A 23509-nucleotide genomic window follows, 5' to 3' on the forward strand; every position below is an offset into this window, starting at 1 on the left:
TAGGCACAATCCACAGGGAAGAGGTGGGGAGACTCCAAGAAGCCTCTTCAGCTGGGCCTCTTCTGCACCTTTCATTTGACTCTCCTCCTGGCAGAACCTTACAGTTTGTTGTCCAAGGTTTTGCTCATTTCAAGAATGGCTACACTAATGGATTTTTCAATCACAGCAGTTATTGAAAACTGTCTACCAAGTTGGAGAGAGGTTTTGGTTTGCATTGGTAGGGGGGGTACCCACACTGAAAAAGCATAGATTTTTAAAGTAATATTTTATCTTTTTAAATATTTATTTTTAGTTTTCAACATTCAGTTTTATAAGATTTTGAGTTCCAAATTTTCCTCTCCCTCACCTCCTCACTCCCCAAGACGGCATGTAATATTGATATAGGCTATATATGTACAATCATATTAAACATATTTCCATATCAGTCATGTTATAAAGAAGAATCAGAACTAAAGGGGAAAACCACAAGAAAGAAAAAACAAAAAAAAGAGAGAAATAGTATGTTTCAATCTGCATGCAGACTCCATAGTTCTTTCTCTGGACGTAGATTGCGTTTTCCATCTCAAAGTTAATATTTTTAAAAAGCACACAAACATAACTCTGTTGTCATATGAAAACAAAAAAATGCAAAAAAAGAATGTACATTTATTGTTTTATTTGTAAGTTTTGTTATAATTTTTAAAACATTTATTTTTATGATTAAACTGTTTAAATATCATTCATACTACTTTTACAAGGACATAATATAATCTTAAAAACTGGATTTAGACCATGTAGTAACTACACTTTTTGAATACTTTGATGCATCTGTGGATCACCATGGAGGACCACAGTGCACAGTGGAGGCCTCTATCTAGGTCTCTTGATATTGTATGGCTGTGTCCAAAGCACCAGACTGTCCACTAATTATGCCATATTCAGTAACTACACTGAGTCCAATTATATCTTTTGTGTGATCCTGGGCAAAATGAAAAGAAATATTAAAGAAAAGGAATAGGTGGTACAGTGCAGGGCCTGGAGTCAGGAAGACTCATCTTCCTGAGTTAAAATCTGGCCACAGACACATACTAGATTTGTGACCCTGGGCAAGCCCTATTTGCCTCAGTTTCCTCATCTATAAAATGAGCTGGAGAAGAAAACCACTCCTGTAATCTTTGCCAATAAAACTCCAAATGGGGGCATGACTGAAACAACCAAATAACAATATGAAACAAGCTGTCGATAAATTTTAAAATCTTGACAAAATTATATATATATATATATATATATTTTTTTTTTCAAATAACATGAAAATAGCTTCACATAGCAATACAGCAGGCAGACACAGCAGGGAGAGCCTCAAAGTGCCTATTGTCAAACCTGAGACCTGAGGATTTGAAAAGAGTGTCCCATTGAGGTGAGATGGTGACTGAGAAAACTTCAGAGACTGTGGTCTGTTATAGGTATTTGGAAGGGTTAAGAAACAGAAGGCCAGGGTTCTAAGGCTGCGCTGAAAAGGTTGTGGGCAGCAAGGTTCTGGTTCCCTGCCTCAAGTCCATCTCCATCTCCAGTCTAATCCAGTAAGATGCCAAAGGGTTTTTCCTAAAGCACATGTCTGACCATGTCCCCTGGCTATTGAATAAACTACAGTGGCTTCCTATTACTTCAAATGTAAATTCTTGGGATTTAAAGCCTTTCAAAATGCAATGACTTTTTACTTTTAAGTCTCCTTATGCTTTACTTCCCTCCCCTTATTCTCAGTCATTTTCAGTTGTGTCTGACTTTGTGCAAAGATGCTGGAGTGGATTGTGATTTCCTTCTTCAGCTTATTTTACAAACAGGGGTAAGTGACTTGCCCAGGGTCACCCAGCCAGTAAGAGTCTGAGACCAGATATAAAGCATTTCTGACTCTCAGTCCAGTACTCCGTCCATGGTGCCACCCAGCTGCCCTAACTCTACAATTCCATAAAACTGGCCGCCTTGAAGCTCCTGGGATAGAATCCTTCATTTCCCACCTGTGCACCCTTGCATTGATTATTCCATATACCCCTAATCCTTTCCTTTCTCATTTTTACCGCCTGGATTCCCTTACGTCTCTCCTTAAAACCCATATTCTGCAAGAGATTTTTAGTGATTTTTCCTCCTCCACCTCCCCCACTGCTAGTGTCTCCCCTTTGAGATTACCTTCCATTTGCACTGTATCATATATATATATACAGAAAGAGAGAGAGAGAGAGAGAGAGAGAGAGAGAGAGAGAGAGAGAGAGAGAGAGCTAGCTTTTTGCTTTTGGTCTATCCCATTAGATTGTGAGCTTCTTAGAAAAAAGGACAATATTTTTGTCTTTATGTCTCCAGAGCTTATTAAGTTGGTTTTTTTTTGTCTTCTTGGAGGGGGAAAAGCAGGACAATTGGGGCTAAGTGACTTGCCCAAGGTCACACAGCTAGTAAGCATTAAGAGTCTGAGGCTGGATTTGAATTTAGGTCCTATTGACTCCAGGGCTGGTGCTCTATTCACTGTGCCACCTGGCTTCCCCTAAGTAAGTTCTTAATAAAAGTTTGTTGACTGACAGACTGTGAAGAAATAAGGCATCTTTTATAGCATAACAAAACTAAAATAAATGAAATTTCTGATATAGAGCATTGGAGATTTCTTGTTTCTGTTTTATAGACTTAAATTATGGGATGATATACTATAAAGGTGGAAGCCTTTATAACAAATGAAACAAACTTTTGGAGGTTTAAAAAAATATGGGTTTTCAAAATGAATCCTGAATTGTTCATTTCTATGATTTCCCCCCCCTATAAATATGTTTAGGTGTTATGGCAAAATAAATATTTGATGAATTTTTTCCCCGCTTCATAGATAACTTTGTGTCCCCTCATTTTCCCTCTGTGTGATAAAGTGTCATTTAGAAGCAATAAATTAAAATAATTATACCACTAGAGGCAGTGTTGCATAATGGATTGGAAGCTTCTCCAGAACAGTGAAGGGTAGGTGACAAACTTGTTTATTCAAGCCTGGACTCTGATAACCTGCTGGTCCTGTGACCTAGGCCGTCACTTAACTTCTTGGTGGTGTAGGCAACTCTCTAACAGCAGAGCAGGTTCCTCATGCCAGTCAAAGCACTGGTCCAGCTCCAATCCCTAACCTACCACTATGCTATTACAAGCATATTGTGAGTTTGTGCAAAGCACTGCCAAAGGAAGCCTTGTGTTTGTAAGGGTCTTGTTAACTGTGTTCCATACATCCCTCACGTCGGCAGAAGAGCTCTGACTACTCTATTTCCTCGCATTCCCATCAGTTACTTATTACGTAGGCCTGTTTGACACCTTGGTGCTCCATGGTTCCTTCAAATATACCTGACCTACAGGGGGATACATGTACCCATTGGAAAAAGCTGACTCCTGTGTACATAGATGGTATGTGAAAAATATGCACACACTAATACATATGTACACCAAGGCACACACCCATGCAGTAAGTAGACAGAGGATTGTCATAAAATACCTCTTCAGAAAGTCACATGGAGGACTGCATCAGGTTGAGCATACTGAACATGCTTGGGCTCTCATTGGCCAGTCTCCAAACTTGAGATCTTTTAGCTTTATCAAGTAATGTTTCTTGGCAGGTGGTACTGAGAAAGGCACACTGCTGTAGGCCTTTGGCAAACAGGAGTAAACGTATTGACAAGTAGTGAGCTAAATCTGGAGTCAGGAAAAACCTGAGTTCAGATCCAACCTCAGACACTTTCTAGTTGTGTGATCCCAGGAAAGTCACTTTGTTTCCCCAACCATAAAATGGGAATAACAACAGCAGCACCCTCCCTGGGTTAGTGTGAGGATAAAAGGAAATCATATTTCAAGAGTACTTTACAAACCTTGAGATGCTATATAAATACAAGCTATTACTATTATCGACACAAAACAAAATTATACAGCGGTCACTTTTGAGGAATTTTAGTCCAAGGACAAATATCCAAATCATTATTCATCAAAATCTGAATAAGCTCAATCAGATAAACAGTTGGCACCACTGGAGCTGAGCTTTAGCAAAATAAAATTCACTCACCTTGGTCAGATAGAGAAGAGAGACAGAAAGATTAAGATTCACAGGAAGGGGGTGGCTAGGTAATGCAATGAATAGAGCAACAGACCTGAGTTCAAATTCAGCCTCAGACACTTAACACTTCCTAGCTGTGTGACCTTGGGCAAGTCACTCAACCCTAATTGCCCTACCTTCTCCCATCCAAAAAAGCAGAACAAAAAAAAATAAATGGTAATTGATACTATTATATTTTTAAGACATAAAGATTTATTCTTTAATTCATTTATTATTGCAGTGGGAGATGACTACAATGTCACTGTCTATGGGGGAATTTCTGTGAGGAAACTCTGTAAAGTAGACTCTGGTGCATTGTCTTTGGTGTATTATCATCACACTTGGAGAAAGATGTTGAAAGGTCGCTTCCTGCTAGAAGTGTGAGCAACTTTGGGAAACATCCAGGTTGTTTTTATAACATTTTGTCACAGAAGGTATATGTAGGCTGCTATTTATCTCCTTCCCCACCTTGGCCAAAAAATAAAAAAGACAAAAAACAAAAACAGGACACTGACCAGCTGGAAAGAGGCAGAGAACATCTTGGATAGTGAAGAACCTTGAATCTGTGCCATGTGAGCAGCTGAAAGAAATGGGGATGTTTAGCCTAGAGGGATGAGAGTAGAAAGAAGTTTAAATACCTGACACATTAACATACTGAAGAGGATTACATTTGTTGTGTTTGGTCCTGGAGGGCAGAATCTGGAAAATGTGTGTGAATGTGTAGGTTGCAAAGAAGCAAATTTAGATTGATGTCAGGAAAAACTTCCTGAAGAGAGCTGCCCCAAAGTGGAACAGACAGCCTTATGAGATGATGGGGGTCTTCAAGAGGTTGTGAGGGGGGCATGGCAATAGGTTACACAGGGATTCTGATCAAGATCAAGACCAGAATGCCTGCGATTCAGTCTGGAAGGAATTCACTAGGCCCAAGCAAACTTGGAGTCAGGATTGTAAAAGTATATTGTTATGCTTTATAGCGGGCAGGGGTTCTTAGGGAACCTGCAAACATAAAGAAGACATAAGTATAGTTTTTAAGGAGTCAAGACAGTAAATCAGGTGTCAACTATGTTAACTAGGTGAGTAAGGGTGGGATTAGGGAGGAGGTAAGGAGTGTTCAGTGCTTAAAGGAACATGCACTTTTATTACCTACTGCGCAGACATATTGCCCATTATTCACTGGGAAATAGCCCAAGGGGACTACCTGGAGGTGTGGTTTTAGTCTTGAACCGTCACTAAGTCAGCTAGTGGTCAAGACTGACTAAGAAGTGCCTAGTCTGCCACCCATCAGTGTCATGTTTGACAAGATGGATGTTGGGAAACAAGGCTAACAGAGACTCAGTGTATGTATAATTGGCTAAGGAGTTAACCTATCGATAGTGCATTGATGGATTCATGGATGCAGCTGGCCATTATCCTAAGGAGAGATAATATTTGCCTAAGCTAAAATGTTTATAGATGGTTTAGCAAAGGATTCATAGGTGTAGCTTGTTTTTGTTCCAAGCAGAAATAAACAGTTCATGAGTTGTTGCTGGGCAAAGTGCTGGCAGGGGGAAAGGGCAAAGTTAATGCTCTGAGGCTGGGGGGGGGGGCGGGAATTTGATTTTACAGACTGGTTTTACAAATTGATTTTATAAACTAATGTTACAAACTGATATTACAGACTGATGTTACAAACATAGATCCTAAGCACCCCATCAGTTGGATGACCATTTTTTTAGGTCTGTTTTAAAGTGAGGATTCCTTTTGGGTTTGAATCAGACATCTAACAATTCTAGCTACAAAAATTCTGATCCTCAAGAATTTGCTCTTTGTTGGTTGGGAGATTAATTAGTTGCAGTTTGACCTTAGCACCCTAGAACAGCAGAGTTGAAAGGGTATTTATTTATTTATTTTTTATTTTAATTTTTTTGCTTTTTGGAGGGCAGTTGGGGTTAAGTAACTTGCCCAAGGTCACATGGCTAGTTGTGTGTGTGTGTGTGTGTGTGTGTGTGTGTGTGTGTGTTAAGTGTCTGAAGCCAGATCCGAACTCAGGCCCTTCTGACTCCAGGGCTGGTGCTGAAAGGGTATTTAAGAGCTTGTTTAAAGGGCAGAACCTGAGATAGCAGAGTAACAAAAAGAATAGTGAATGTCTCACTGCAAATTCACCAAACACATCCAGAAAACATATCAGTCCAAATCCTGATGGGACAATCCAATAAGAAACCTCAGTGAGTCACTTTTCCAATTCATGTCAGCACAGAGAGACAGAGGTCTGTGGATGATGGGGACAGGGACTGGGCAGGAGTATACTCCAGGGAGCATGCCCTGTGTAAGAGCAAGAGGAAGAGGCTGTGTGTGGGCAAGAAGTCTCAGACCCATTCCAGAGCTGAATTCATGCAAGGTTCAGGAACAAGTGCCAACCAACAGCTTTGTTGCTCACTACAAAGGTCTAGGCTGCAAATCTGAGAAGGTGACCCATGCTTAGGGTTGGCATTTCCAGAGTAAAGAGTGATCATAGGCCCTGGGCTGTGCACCCACAGAGAGAGAGGAGCAAATTCAGAAGCAAGCAGCATTTGTGTCTTGGATCTCAGGGGTAGAACGGGGTCTCAGTTCTAACCCAGCCTGAAGTCTGCATAGGAAAACCAGGGCAGAAATTCCAGACCAAACAGAAGCTTACAGTTTGTCACTTTGAACCGGCAGAGCTACACAAGAGGTTGAGAGTAGCTGAATCCAGCAGCAGTCTACTGTTGTTTGGATACAAACCCAGATCAAAAGTTACAGAGCTCAGAGTAAGTGGCAGAAATCAGACTTTGCCCTGGATCGGACCAACCTGGGAGCATTGTAAACTTGAAGGTCTCCAGACTGAATGTCCCTGAGATCCCAGAATAACAACAGTCAATACTCCAAGAAAGCTGCATTGGACCAATTCAGAGAGTCCCTCCAGAAGTATGTCAGCACCCAGCCCTAACATAAAATCCAAAATCAAGAAAGGTATTAAAAGAATGAACAGAAAAAGAATTCCAGCATAAAAAGCTGTTATAGTGACAAGAAATGCTTAAGAAACAAATGCAGAAGAAGAGAATGACTCCAAAACATCTCCTAGCAAAGTCTCAAAGGAAAGCACAGCATGGGCAGAACTTCAACTAGAATTCCTGGAAGAGATGAAGCAAGACTTAAAAAAGAAGTTTAAAAAATTTTTAATCAGTGAAATGAGAGGAAAAAATTGGAAAAGAAATGAGACCTATGAAAGAAAAAAATTGTAAAGGGAATTAATAGCTTGGCGCAAGATGAACAAAACCATGTCCATGCAACAAGTTCCCTGATAATTAGAGTGGAGCAAATAGAAGCCAATGACTTCATTAAATAACAAGAACTTTTAAAATAAAGTCTGAGAACTATTAAAGAATTCTGAAAAAGACCTGAGTGTTATCACAAGTGCTTCCTCCTAGAATTCAAAGTCTTTCTCCTAGAGATACCATATTGTTGTTAATGCCTGGAATGGCAAGACAGCAGAATTATTAAAGACTCATATCAGAAGACTATCCTTCCTTAGGGTTTAATGGACAGAATCATATGGGTCTAATATTAATCAAAATTGTCTTTTCTGAGGAAGGCTTATAAGCATTGACTCACTGTCCTTCAGGGGAATCTAGGTGACTATAAAGCACTGGTTGAGTTTTCACTTCAATCAACATCATGTTTTGAATTGATGATTGTAAACACTTCCTATCTGTGTATGGTTCTTACATTTGTATGTCTCCTTCAATTTTGGTTAAAGCTTTGTTTAATTATAGAGAGAATTTTTTTTTTTGGTGACTAAAATTTTTTTTAATTTATAAAACATTTTTATTTAAAATTTTAAGTTCCAAGTTCTATCCCTCCCTTCCCTCCCCCTTCTCTTACCTTACATGGTAAATAATCAGATATAGGTTACACATGTGCAATTATGTAAAACATTTCCACATGAGTCATTTTGTACATGACTCAAATAAAAGAAAAAGTGAAAATAAGTGAAAAATAGCATACTTCAGTCTGTATTCAGTCAATATCAGTTCTTTCTCTGGAGGTGGAAAGTAGTCCTTTGGGATTGTCCTGGATCATTGTATTGCTAAGAATAGCAATTAATAATTCGCAGTTTTTCATCGAGCAATAGTTTAAAGAAGGGGGTTGGAGGAACCCTCTTTTTCTATTGCATTGTTTCAGTAAATAGTATATTTAGTTAAAAAAATAGAAAAAAAAAGTGTTAAGTACCTCATAGCAAAGAACAACTGACCTAGAAAAAAAGATTGAGGACAGATGATTGAAAAGTTACTGGACCATCTTAAAGCCATCACCAAAAGCCTAGACATCAGATTCCAAGAAATCTTAAAACTGCCTAGATTTCTTAGAACCACAGGGCAAGGTAGAAACTGAAAGAACCCACTGGTCACCTTCTGAAAAAAAAATTTTTTTGAAAGCTCCCAGGAACATTACAGCTAAAATTTAGAGCTTCTGGGTCAAGGAGAAAATACTACAAGGAACCAGAAAGAATTTAAGTACCGAGAAACCAAGAAGTCACAGCCAAGGGCACATTGTAAAAGAATAGAGAACTTAAAAAATGATATTTCTAAAAGGCAAAGAATCTATTAGGCTTACAATCAAGAATAACTTAACCCAGTAAAAATGAGTATAATGCTATGGGGAGGCGGGCAGGGGAAGGGGGAGGATGGATCTTTAATTAAACAGAAGACTTCCAAGCATTCCTGATGAAAAGACTAGAGCTATACAGAAACTCTGAAGTTCAAACACAGGAATTAGGAGAAACATTAAAAAAGTAATATGGATGAACAATAATAACTAACTAGACAAGGATAAATTGTGCACATTCAAATATACGGAGATGATACATTTGTTCTCTAGTATCATCATACATTTGTTTCCTATAATCATCAAGGGTCATTAGAGAGTCCTGATAGTTATGTTTTGATTTTAAAAGAAGAATGCAAAGAGAGGGGAAGAAGAATACACCGGGCAGGGGGAGGTAAAGAGAAAAGGTTAGAGGAAAATCTCACATAATTAGGGGTGCACAAATAGACATCTACACAAACAATGGTGGTGGAATGAACCTCATTCTCATCTGAACTGGTCAAAGGAAGGAAGAATAAACACACATGCCCTGCCATACAGAATTGGGTATAGGAATATTTCACTCAACTAGGAAATAGGAAGAGGGAGAAGGCGGAGGAGAAATTAGAGTGGCAGTAGATTAAGTGAGAAATTAATCAATAAAACAAACTCTAAGGATTTGTAAAATGTTAATGGCTCTCTTTCAGGAGGCAAAGAATGGAAACCTCAGGGGATGCCCATAAATTGTGGAATAGACAGGCTGCAATGGTAGTTTAAATGTGAGACTGTAAAAGAAATGAGTCTCATTTTATTACCATTTTGTTGTAGTTAATAAAAAAGGTTTACTAGGCATAGTAGAGAAAGGATATTTGAGCAAGGCTGAGTTTTGGTTCAGTGCTGAGGCTTGCTGGAAGTTTAAGAAAGGAGGTGCTTGTTGACTGTTTAGTGATGGTTTTTTGTAAGCAGACCATCAAGAAGTCATGTCAGTGGCCCAAATCTTAGGCTCCTAGGCCAGTCATTAAGAATTCAGGACAATCTCAATAGCCTTTGAGGATTAACTAGTCTATTCTCACAAGGCCTTAGAACATTCCTTCTAGCACATCTTTCATTTTATAGCTAAGACAACCTAGGCCCAGAGAAGTTGTTACTTGTCCAGAGTCTTGCAAGTAATTACTTGTAGAGCTGGGATTTGAACCCAGGTCCTCAGACTCCAAAACTAATGCCCTTTTTTACCATACCACACTACCCTTAGAAACCATATATGGTTTATCTATATAACTTGTGGATGTTCTGCCCTATATTAGTAGAAGATATTTGGTTCTGCCCTTACTTTGGTTCTGCTATTACTAGAAGAGATTTGATCAATGTGTGAACCCAGTAAAACTTTGTTACTGGTGAAACAAATGGAACAAATCACTTGTAATCATTCTATCTATTTTGAGGAAATAAATCTACTCTGACATGTATGATGGCAGTGGGGTGGATTTAGTCCTTGTTTTAATATTAAAAGCTTTTTTTTTTTTAGCAATATTCATTGTCTAAGTTAAGGAGGAATTTGAGGAATTACTCAAAATGACATCTTTTTAAAACTGGGATTATTAATTTTAGGCCCGAAAGAAAAAATAAGAGGTTATGATAGCACCACCCAATTTTTAAGTAATACTCAGATTCCAGACATTTAATGTCCATATTTATTAAGCACTGCACTATTTTAAAAAGATTGTTAATGGAATAACATTCAAAAATATAACAACCAGTGCATTCAAATGTTATGTTACACATTTTCATTACTTTCAAATATTCAAGTAGATCTGTGATGTAAAAGATTGGAGAGTTCCTGCCAGTGATGCAGATTATAATCCTTTCTGGCTTGCCCATTCAATAACTTTTTGTCCATATTCTCACAAAATTCCACCATGGTTGGAGTTCACACTATCCTGGAGGTTTTCCTCACTTTTTGTAGACATAATGAGAGCAGTACTGGTGCACTCTGGCTGTCCATGTCATTTCTTGCTCTTGCCATGTGACAGGGCCGTCTTTTCTTCCTGTTAGACAATTCCACCACGACATCCTTTAGTATTACTCTTCAGAGGCCCTCGGTTATATGTTGCGCCCTGCTCACAACTACCACGTGCCTCTCCTCACCAGTGCCTTTTCTGTGGTATTCATCTTTGGTTCTTTGGAGGCAGTGTTAGCAGCATCAGAATGGAAAATATGGGTCGTCTTTGCTTTTACTGGAAGCTTGTGGGGAGGAATGTCAGTAAATGAGCTTTGTTTTCCTGAAATCCTTTTAAACTCTAGGCCCAGTTCATTGTCCATCTATACCATCTGCTCTAGACAGACTGCTGGACAAGCTCTATAGACTATATTCACCCACATGCAATTTGAAATCCGGGCAATAGAGGTTTTTTTCCCATTTAGTCTTTGCCGTATGGATCAACAAGCTAAATTCTTTTGAGTGATTATAGCAATAACAGATCTCTTTTGGGGACTCGGCAGTGTTTTGGATAGTACAATGCTATCTGCAAATAGGGGAATCTGGAGGACATCATCATCCACAGGGAATCCCTTTCTTGATCTGGGCTCGGTGCTAGATTTCCCTATCATAGTGGCAAGAATAGATCTTCCTGTTTTATGTTGTATTTGATATTAATTATTGGTCACCAAACAGGGCTATTCCTGTTGTTATATCAATAGCAAACAATCCTGAAGTATGGATGGGAGACACCTTGCCTGTGTCTTCCTGTAGTGTGGTACTTTGTTCTATGGAATCAAATGGGTTGGATTTTTTTTCATAATCAATAAGCACAATGGCATCTTATATGCTTTGCATCTGAATAGAGCTTATGAAATCTTGCTTATTTGATATTAATGTCCTAATTAATTCAGCTCAATTATGGTGTAGATTCAATTCATTTATGGTATAGATGATTCTTAAGGATTTGAAAAAGTATTCAAGGAATCAAGGCCAGTGGAACTACCACACTTGGACCATAACATCACAGACCCTAAGGTACTTAGAGACTTACTCTCTCATCTACACAAAATGAATTTACTTTAGCATGAGACAGAGGGTGTTGAAGTTTAAAACTGCACTAAGTCTTTTGGAATATTCTGTATATGGCGTGATATGCCTGTGAATCTTGTGTACTGGAGGCCTTTATACATATAAGCAGCACTTACTATGCCTATTTTCTTTTTTTTTTTATATAAGCAATTGGGGTAAAGTAACTTGCTCAAGGTTACATACACAGCCAGGTGTTTCTGCGTGAGTACTAAGTGTTTGAGCCCGGGATTCGATCCCCAGTGCTCTTACTCGCTGTGCTACCTGGCCGCCCTGCCTATTTTCTAAAAGCCATTTCATTTATGATTATTTGAAAATTACTATTTTCCTTGAAAAAAATAAAACTAACTCTATTCATTCTGTTATTTATTACTTAATGTTCAGTTGAGGTTAAAACTTCAAATTTATTAAGATAAGTTATTCAGTTTGTAATATGTAGATTTCTTGGGGGGAGAGGAAGAGTTTGTTTACAATTACAAGTATTTCATAATAAATGGGGCAGTGTGAGGATAACTTCTAAGATTTATTTCTTCACAGAGCAGTTGAAATTACAATGCACGACAATCTCAGAAAGTTGCTACTACATCTGATCATTTGAAAATGCCAAATTTCTGAGATGATTTGAAAAAAATTATAGAGGAAGGAATAAAAATGATACAAATGTTACTAACCTAACAAGTTTGATGGGTTTAGATTTCTAAACCAATTATTCTAACAATGTTAAATGATTTGGGGACTGTGTTCCTTAAGTAGAAAATGGTCATTACCACTCATAGTTACATGATAACATTAAAAAAAAAAAAAGTCTGAGACGCTTTCTTGCCATTACATGAAACCAGTAATTTTCTGATGAACACTAGTACTCCCTATAAGAAAATAAAATTTCCCCACAAATTAATTTATATATTAATGCATATAAGGATATATTTAGAAGCAGGTGGTCTAATGGGTAATATTGGACTTGGAGGAAGATCTGAATTCAGATCTTGCCTCAGTTATTTACTAGCTTTTTGACTCAGAGCAAGTCACTGGATCTTTCAAAAACTTGATTTCCTTATTAAATGGGGATAATAATAGCACCCATGTCACAGGGTTGTTGTGAGGATCAAATGAGAAGAATACTATGAAGTACTCTGCAAATTTTACAATGCTATATAAATACAAGTTATTATTATTGCTATATTTATTCCAACTACAGAAATATTTAATGTTGGATTTAACTCAAACATACATTTATGCACAAAGAAGATTCAAAGCACGTATAGAAGTAGTTTTACTCTTTAATACTTTATTCTGTAAATACCTTACCATATACAATCAATCTAACATAAAAAAGCACAGCACAACGATAATAAAAATAATAAATATGCAACATCAACGATCAATGAAAGATCTGAAAATATACTTAAATAAACAATGTTCCAAGGCTGCTCAGTGTCAAAGGTGTTCATATCAAATTTGTAATCCTCTGAAAACAGAGGCTTACAAAATATTCATGAATGACTTTGACAGTTTTTAATCAGGGTTTATTGTGACTTTTTTACATTAGTGATACAATGGGAGGGGGGGAACAAAATGGTTCCAGTTTCCTTCAAGAAGATTTCATTTCTTATTCCCAGGTGTTTTGTGTTCAACTGGATCTTCTGATTTGCTATGTATAATCTCTTTAGACACACTGATGACTAAAGTAAAAAAAAAAAAATGCTTCTTAGATTTTATGAGAACTAAAAAATCCCAACAGCATTTTCTAATACTGGAAGCAAAAAATGCAAGGATAAGAGTAGCTGGAAGCTAAGTTGGAACTTTGGAAAAATTCAGGAAGGTAAGATTCATGATAATTTACCTAGGTTTTTTTTTAAAAATCATAATACTCCAAATTAAGATGTCAATATATCAATACTACCGAATGTCCTAGGTACTAAAAGTAAAAAATGAAAACAGTCTCTGCCCTGGAGAAACTTCTATTTTATCAGGAGGAAACACTCCCCTTCCCTCATATAAAAATAAGACAAAACAATACAAAATGGTAAGTAAGTAGGAAACATATACAAGATAACTTCAGTGAGGGTAGGATATGTCATTAACAAGTAGGAGAGGGGATAAAAATCTAGACAAGCCTCCTAGGTGGGACGGCACTGGAGCAAAGCCTTGAATTCCTTTAGGCCAACATGAAATCTGGAATTCTTTGGGTATGGAAATCACGAATCAACTGTCTTCCAGATATGGCAACAGGCTGAGCATGGTACCATGAGAAATGCACTGAACTTGAGGGACAGAAGACCTGGAATTCAGCACTGGCCTTGCCACTGACTGACTGAGGGACCTCAGGCAAGTCACTGCATGGACGCCTCTGGGTTTCAGTTCCCTCATGTGTAAAATGAGGGGGATTATCATGCTTCCTAATCTCTAAGGTTCCTTCTAGTATGAAACTTCATGTATGAATAAGGTAAGTGGGCGAAGCTCAAGGCTGGAGAACAAGGAGTTTACTGCAAGGAACTGTCAGTGACCACATGTTAGGATCCCAAGACAAGCTCAGTTGAGATGGTTAGTTTGGTTTCCAGTCCTGAAGAAGCTCTAAGAGAAGTCACCCTCTTTACCCTCTGTGGGCGCTGATGCATCCACAGCCTGGCATGTTGGCTTCAGTATGAGGCCATTGTTTGGCTGCACTGCTTCCACTAAGATGTTCCCACTGGAAGGGAACAGCCACAATGCCCATCTGTGTCAAAGCCTGTGATCAGTTTGCCCTTATTCAATGGTTTCACTTGCTGCTTCTATAAGACAAATTTATTTAGCATTCCCTTTGGTTACCTTGTCCCCAGGACAATCTGTGCTTCTTTCCTAGGGTGGCATTTTGTAAAGTTGTTGTTCTATGGACTTTTGATGATATCTAAAACAGGACTAAAGTCGTCACTATTCCGTGTTATCTATTCCTATTAGAAAGTTCTTTGAGGTAGGGGACTTAGTTGTGTGGTCAGGCACACAAATAAGCACTCAATAAATGTTTATTTTCATCGATGCATTCAACATGACTGCAGTAAAATCTAGTTCCTCTTTGAAAAGTCCACTAGAGAAGGGGCTAGCATTTTTAAAAAATCAGGAATTCAGGTTTTATTTGCAGAATACTTTTTTGGAGTACAGACATATGAAGGAAGAGCAGGTAAATCAATTTGCCTTCCCTTTCTAAAGGTATCCACCCATAAGTTTTGGGTTTTGTTTTGTTTTTTGCTTTCGACCTGTGATTTCATTAGAGTGAGTAACTCTAAGTGTGGGAACATCATAACACTGAAAATCAACAATTTCTCTGTAACTTTGGGGGATTCCTGGGGCACTGAGAAGCTAAGTGACTTTCTCATGGTCACACAGTTCTAATGGGTCAGAAGTAGGTCTTTTTTTACTCCATGATCTGCCCTCTATCCTTTATGCTGTGCTATCTCTACACTATCAAAACAATTTATGTTGACATAGACGTTTAATATTTGACTTCACAGAATCATAGAATTTAGAGTTAAAAGGGACATTCAAGAACATCTGTTCAATATTCTCATTTGAGAGATAAAGTAACTGAGGGACAGAAGGCTTAAGTGACAGGACCAAAGGAATGCAGCTAGTACATAGCAGAACTGGGTTTAGATTCCAAATCTAGTGTGTTTTGACATATCATATGGCCTTTCTAAAATGCATTCTTCCCAACAACACTGGTGGGTAGAATCACCGACTCGGAGCCGGAAGGGTCCATAACGGTCATCTCTTTCAACCCTCTTGTTTTTACAGATGAAGAAATGGATGTCCAGAGAGGAGAGCTTGCTCACAATCACATAGGTATTTATTTACTGGCAGCCAGGATTTGAACCAAGGTATTCTGACTCCAAATTCAATCCTCTCCGCTGCAGCATACTGCCTAACCTTGCAGTGCAAATGCTATTTATCCCCATTTTAGAGGAGTTGAAATTGCAGCTCAGAGAGAGTGAGTGTTCTGCTCAGGTCACATAACCACTAACTGCTCCAGGCAAAACTCAAAGTCAGGCCTGCTGGCTCCAAGTCTGATGCCTTTCCGCCATATTTTATTGACTAAATACATTGAATAGAATTGTTTACCAAGGATTAAGTCTAGAGATAATTTTGATATGAACTTTAGCTCTGGCAGCTAAGATTGCTCATTTCATATGTTAACTGAGACTTAAATGTAGAAACTGATGAAAAAAAAAATAACCACTGAGTAAATAGGAAAGTAGTGAAAGAAAAAGAGAATGATCTTCTTGAAAAATACTAAAAATTGATTCAGGTGGTATTTTTTTTCTAAAAAATCTATTTTTAAATATTGGAAAGGAAAAGCAAAACCCTTATAACAAATATGTGTAGACAAGCAAAATAAATGCCCACATTCACCATGCCCAAAACATGCCTCATTCTGCATCTTCAATCCAGATTGGAGTATTTTGTAATGACATCATAGAAACCTATTAGGCACAAAAAGCCCTGAGGACTCAAGCATATTTGTTCCCAACTAGTAGACTGCCCTCTAGTAGCAGGTCTTTGAATAGCTTACCCAGTAGTCCTTCGGGGCAATTGCCACTGCCGCATACCTATCTCTGAGGTTTGTTGTTGGGATTCCCTCCCAGCAGGGCAAATAAAACAGGTAGGAACCCCCTCCTCCTGCTGGTCTCCCAGGCATTATTGCTCTTCCCTCCTTACCAGCTCTAAGACTTCGCCATCAGAAAAACATGCGGAAAGATACCCCACTTAAGTGATCTTAAAGCTTCAGGGAAAATGAAAAATAGCCCTCGTTCACAAAAAAAGTGCTGAGAATCCCAACCTTAGACCAATAAAATTTACAGTACTGACAGACAAATCTTCCTATTAAGGTTACAAACAAAATAAATAGGGAAGGATACATAGTCAACTCAGAATTATTTATGCTACCTTTTCATATTCAATCCTAGCCCTACTTCTCTCCAACTAGTCACATAACCATGGGCAAGTCACTGAAACTTTATGAACTAGTTTCTTCATCTGTTCATTGATGACAGTCACTATTATGAAGATAAAATGAAATAAAAGGTACAGCAGAACTTTGAAAAATATATACTTTTTAAAGAACTTTTTACATATTTAAGTCAATCTACCTATAAACACACTTGCCTGCTCTAGGGAAAATAAAACAAAACTAAAAAAACACAAGTAAATATTTTTGTTCTATTCAGTGCCTGAAGAAAATATATTGTCTCCTTTCCATTGGCTTAGTTCTCCCTTTTAGGTCCTACATACAAACAAGGTTCTACTTAATGAATGGTTTCAGCAACAGAACTAACCTGAGAATAACTTAACTGGGCTTTCGATTCTGAAAAACCTGGCATCAAAAACTATCTTATCAATTTCCTTTGCTTTTGATACCATGGGAGCCACAATCTCCAACAGAGGATCTTCCTGCTTAAAGTTTTTCTCTCATTGAAACTTTTAGAGCAGCTAGGCAACTTCAAGCTGCAGTTCTGACAGCATCATCCTGTTTGGACTTCCATTTTTCAGCTGGGACAGCTTCCTTCTAAAAAGAGAAAAAGTTAATGATATGTATTAAAGATGCTCACTTCTATTTACAGTAAGCTATTCAGCAAACATTCTACTAAGCACCTACTGTATACAGATGACTGCTAGGTCCAGCTAGAGCAACAAAGGTTAGGGGAGAAGAGGGGATGCTTATTTGTATAGAACTACATTTTGGTAGGGGAGAGGTAAAGACAAAAATAAAACCTACAGAACTATAACACATGATAGAACAACAGTTTATTAAGATGATAAAAAGGTAAATTTCACTAATAAAGGATGTGGGAGAAGGGAGAGATCAAGGCTACTTCACTGAGAAGGTGACATTGGAGTTAATCTTTATAAAGAATTTTCCTTTACTCTTCAAATCAAAGCTGAAAGACTACTTGTTGGGGATGTTTCAGAAAGGAAAGCGATCCTAGCATAGATACAACTAGATGACCCCTGAAGTTTGTTCTGAGAATCCACAGATAAGTGATATTTGACAGACAAACTGGGGAAGTGGTATTAAGGGAGACAGAGACAATAGCCAAGTTTGGCTAGCGAACACAGTGTATAGAAGGGAACAGAAAAAGATAATGACAGAAAGGAATGAAGGCGCCAGATTGTAGAGTCTAGAGTGTAAGGCAAAGAATTCTGATGAAGCAACAGTAAACTACTTAGCACCTGTAAGTAGTGCTATGACCATATATGCACATATATATATATACATATACACTGAAGGTAGATTAGTCTGGAAGTATTATAAGGCCAATCTGAATATACTTGTCTACACTGAAAATTAGACTAAGTAGTTTTATTCTACCCATTGCTTTAAAAAATCATATTGCCTACTTTCCATTGGCTAAGTTTCTTATTTTCTGCCTCTATACATACTAAGGTTTTATTTAATGCATAGTTTTGTCAACAAAACTTGAAAGTGGCTTCAGCTGGCTTTCAGTTTTAAAAAGCTAGTATCATTGGAAAGGGAGAAGAGAATGGAGGTAGTCTACAACTAGAGTACAAAGAGCCTGTACGAGGGGAGGGGCAGGGGAATAGAGATGGGCAGATACAAAATATTACAGATGTAGAGTTAACAGAACCTGGTAATTGATTAGATTCCAAGTGAGGCAAGAGGAAGAACCAAGAAAAAAAAAGGTGGGTTTTGAACATGGGGAATCTAAGGTGGTAAAAATGATAGAAATAGTAAAGCTAGGAAGAGGAATAGGTTTAGAGAGAAAGATAAGCCTAGTTCTAGACATAATGAATTAGAAAGGACATCCATCTTGAGAGGTATTACTGGCAACTGAAGATAGAGAGTAAAGGTTAGTGATAGTTTGGGGATATATTTCCATATCCATGAAGTGAAAGATCATTGAGAAAGAGCTTAAAACAAGAGTTCTTAATCATTTTGGGGTCATGGACCCCTTTTGGCAGTCTGGTGAAACCTATGGTTCCATCTCAGAATAATATCATTAAACATAAAAAATAGAATACATTAGGGTTGGCTAGGTGGCACAGTGAAAAGAGCACTGGCCCTGGAGTCAGGAGGACCTGAGTTCAAATCTGGTCTCAGACACTTAACACCATGTGACCTTGGGCAAGTCACTTAACCCCAATTACCCTGCTTTCCCCCTCCAAAAAGCAAAAACAAAAACCAAAAACATAGGATTACAAAGAAAACCAGTTATACTGAAATAGTTGTTAAAATATTAAAAATCAAGGCCGTTCATGGGGACAGAGAAGGAACAGTTAAAGAGGTAAGAGGAAGCCAGATGAGTATGGTGTCTGTGAAGAATGTCCAAGTAACAGAACCTCTTCAACACATTTCACTCCCAGGTGATGGCAGACTGGCAGTGGTAATAACTTAAGAACCTTCACCCCACCTTCCCTTCAAGATTGCTCTTCCCCAATTGCCCAGCAACTGTTGCCAATTTCCTCAACCTCATGCAAGAAATTCTGAGGATACCCCGATTCTCTTATAATCTCTTTGCATATATCCTTATGGCTTGCCTTTCCTTAAAGGTTCTAAAGAAAATGGAGGGTAGATGGGACATGCCATAGGTAACCCTTCTAGTCTGCTTCTCCTTTATTATTGTGGTAAAAGCCTTAGGAAACCTCAAAGGGCTATAGATAAACACTGTTTCATAACATAGTGAGCCTGGAAAGGGGAAAAAAAAACCCTGGCAAAGAGAAGAAACTCATATTAGAAATATTAATTACTATTAATAGTGAACTTTTGAAACACAGATGTAGATATCCAAATTCATCTCTCCAATCATGACTTTTAAGTTCCATCCTTGAATTTTCAATGCTTTCAAATCCAATATTTTGAAAAGGGAATGACGATTGCCTCTACTAGGGTGATGGCTGTGAGCAGAGAGAAGGGGACTTAATTAAGTGAAACATTTTACAAAGGCAGGAACAACAAGATTTGGGAACTGATTAGATCTGTGGAGTCTAAGAGGGTGAAGAACTGAGGATAAAGCCAAGATTGCAAACCTGAGAAAGTGGAAGGATGGTGGAGCCCTTTACATTAATAGAAAAATTCAGAAGTGGTTGGGTCCAGGAGGAAAAATAATGAGTTGTTTTGGACATGTTGGGTTCAGGGATGTCTATGGGACATCTTACACATCTAATAGGCAACAGTTGATGATAGGGGACTGGAGCTAAGGAGAGAGAGACTATGGTTAGATATATAGATATAGGAGCCATCTGAAGACAGATAATGATTGAAATATGTGAAAAGATAATATTCCTGAGAGAATATAGTTGAAAGGAGGGTTCATAAAAATCTTGGAGTACAACTATAGTTAGCAAAGAAGATTGAGAAACAGCTCAGAGAAGAACCAAGAGAGTAGTATCATAAAAACTCAGAAGAGACAGTACTTGGGAGGGTGGTCAACACTGTCAAATGTTACAGAAAGGTCAAGAAGGAAAAGAACTGAAAAGAGGATATTAGGTTTGGAGGACATTGGTAACTTTGCAAAGAGCAGTTTCACTTGTGTAATGAATGAGGTAAGAAGTCATGTTGCAGAAGGCTAAGAGATGGAAAGGAGAGAAGTCAAGGATGAAAAAGGGAAGAGAAATATAGGGCAATAGCTATAGGAAATGATAGGCTTCAGTGATAATTTTTTAAATATGGAGGGTACCTGGGCTTGATTTTGATAGTAGGGAAGGAACAAGTAAATAAGGAGACAGGAAAATTAGGGAGAAGTGGGACAGATGATAGTGTGGGTGATGTGCTAGATAAGACAGGAAGGGATTGGATCTAAGTAATGTAAAAGGATTGGTCTTAGCAAGAATCATGGTATTTGTACATCTTTTTTCTCCTACTAAACTCCTGAGGGTAGGGAACTTATTTTTCTGGGGACTCAGCATAGTGCCTTGCACATACTGGGTGCTCAATAAAGATTTGTTCAATAATTCTGTTTAGTGAAGAAAAATAAAATTGCCCACTAAATATTTTTAAAGCTGAATAATTAAAAATGTTCAGTTGAAGTGCTATAGAAGAGTTGAAACTAGATTTTGAGGTCACGAACTTTTTGGATTATGGTATTTTTTTCTTGCCATTCTGATTCCTGAAGCTTACTCAGTTTTTCAAATTTTTTGTTCACATCTTCTACCCAATGATAGATGAAAATTCAATTGTTTATAAATTACAGTGACTGATTAAACAACTCCAATAACATTAGGATCCTTTTGAATGGAAATTCACAATCCAATGTATTTATAATGGACAATTAAAATCAGTAGTAAAGTTCTGGAATGAAATAACTGGAAGCTCAGGCCCTAGTTTTAACTATCTCCAATTCTGTGGGAACTTGGATGAGTCGCTTAACTAGTTAGGTGTCTCCCCAATGATTGCATCAGACAGGAAATACCTATCACTCATCTGCTTCACAATCACAGTAGTAACACATAAATAACTAAATACCAGTAAAGCAGTACAAGATAAACTGACTAAATACGTGAAAACACAAGTAATAAATATTATTAGTGAATGACTGGTGCCACAAGTTGAAAAAGAAAACGAGAAAATAATAGCTACAAATTGTTCCTAAGTATCACCAAATTTGGTTTGTTTTTTTTTTTTAAATAACTGGTTAAGGGATTTAGAATAATGATATGCTATCAGTGTGCAGTTATGCTTGCATTTCTAAAAGACACATAAAGGATTATGCTTATGAACAAAGTCCCTGTGGACATTTCTTCACCCTACAATGGCAAATAAAACCTTCAGACTTAGAATCTTTCTTGGAAATAAAGTAGTATATAGAAAAAGTTGAAAGCAGTATCCAATGGTACTCAACCTGAAACTCAACTTTAAACATGGTGTGACTATGGATTAGTACTGCGCTTGGAAAAATTCAGACTTCTATTCCACATATTAAACATCATTACTATGTTATTGGAAGAAAAAAAAACCAACTCCATTCTTTTTTGAGTTATATTTCCAACAGACACTACTTACCTGAAAATGAACCATATCCCCAAATCCATCCAGATCCATGTGGGTAATCTTCTTTTGGTCAGATTTATACTCACAATCATTTCCCAATACTTCAAACTGTTTGAACCTTTCACTTATAAGGAGTCTTGTTTGACCAACTGTTGTGCGAATGAGATCTTTGGCTATTTGAAAAATGGGTTTAAAAAAAATTTCAGAGGGGTGGAGCCAAGATGGCGGAGTAGAAGCACGACCTTCCCGTGGCTCCAGCTTCCACCCACTTTTGAAAAGGGACGGGATCAAAGTAGAGAATAGAACAAGTGGGAGATGGGACAGGAGGGAGGGAAATATAGTCAGTCTCTTACAATATATCTACTATGTTATTGTTTTGCATTAGCCACACATGTACAACCTATACTGAACTGCTTATCTTCCCAGTAAGGGTGGGTGACAAGGAAGGAAGGGAATGAATCTGGAATTGAAAGTTTTAAAATCAAATATTCAAATATATATATGTGTGTGTGTGTGTGTGTGTGTGTGTGTGTGTGTGTGTGTATGGTACCATCTTACATGAAACTGGGAAATAAGATATACAGGCACTTAGGCATAGAGATCCACTGGAAAAGTCGAAAGGGGTATGGGAGAAAATATGGGAGAGAGCAGATTGGAGGAGGGGATATCCTGTGGGACTGCTATTTTGGGGCGGTGGGTAGGGGAAAAACGGGGGGAAAATTTGTAACTCAAAATCTGGTGGAAAAGAATGATGTAAATCAGAAGTTAATAAAGCATTAAAAAAAAGTTTCATTCATAAAGCACAAATATTTAGCCTGAAATCTGCTACCTGACTATGCATAGAAGACCCCAAAACCCAATTTTCCTTTTTGAGGGCAGGGGTTGTGAGTGGGAAAATGATTCTCCTCAGTGAGGTGGGAAGGTAATGTCACTGGTATAGGAAACTCATTCTATCAACCCCAGTATAGACAGGCAATTATTCTGTAATTTATAGTCTAAGAAAACTGCCCTGGGGATAGAGGGGAGATTATTGAGAAATTAAATGGCTTATTCAAACAACCAAATGGCTAGTTTGGCAAGGGGTGGAAGAAGGGAAAGGAACAAGATATTCATTAAGTGCCAACTCTACATGCCGTAGACATGTAGAGTTTTAAAGCTGAATTATTAAAAATGTTCAGTTGAAGTGCTACAGAAGAGTTGAAACCAGATTTTGAGGTCATGAGTTTACCCGAATAACTTTTTGGATTATAGTATATACATGCTAAGTGCTTTATTTTTTTTTTTTACTTTCTCTTTTTCCATTTTTCAAATGCTTTATTACCTTCTGATTTACATCAATGTGAAAACTCAAGTTTGCAAAACAGTTCCTCCTTTGGCAACTAATTTTCACAAGCCTTTTGATTTTTCCATTACTATTTTCTTCCCCCAGGGCTAGAAGGTATGTAACATAATATTGGGATACTAGATATACCCCATAGCTGTCTTAGGCCCCCTCTTCTTCCCTTTCTCTTGGTGTCTTCATCAGCTTAACATGAAGTTTAATTATTATCTCAATACTTATGACTATAAATTAGAGTCCTAGTTTCTCTCTTGAGCTCCAGTCCCCATAAATCAACTGCTTATTGGCCATTTTAAACTGGATATCTCACCGGCATCTCAAAGTCAACATGTCCCTAGCTGAATGCATCCACTTATATCCCCCAAATCTGCCCTTCTTCTAAACCCATCTATTTCTGCTAAGGGCACCATAATCCTTCTGGTTAGTCAGGATTCACGGCCTCAGCATCATTCTGACACGTGCTGATTC

The sequence above is a fragment of the Petaurus breviceps genome, unplaced genomic scaffold (assembly GCF_028583685.1).
Source record: "Petaurus breviceps papuanus isolate PSGF00001 unplaced genomic scaffold, PetGlider_PUasm1.0 64, whole genome shotgun sequence".
In the NCBI taxonomy this organism is placed as follows: Eukaryota; Metazoa; Chordata; class Mammalia; order Diprotodontia; family Petauridae; genus Petaurus; species Petaurus breviceps.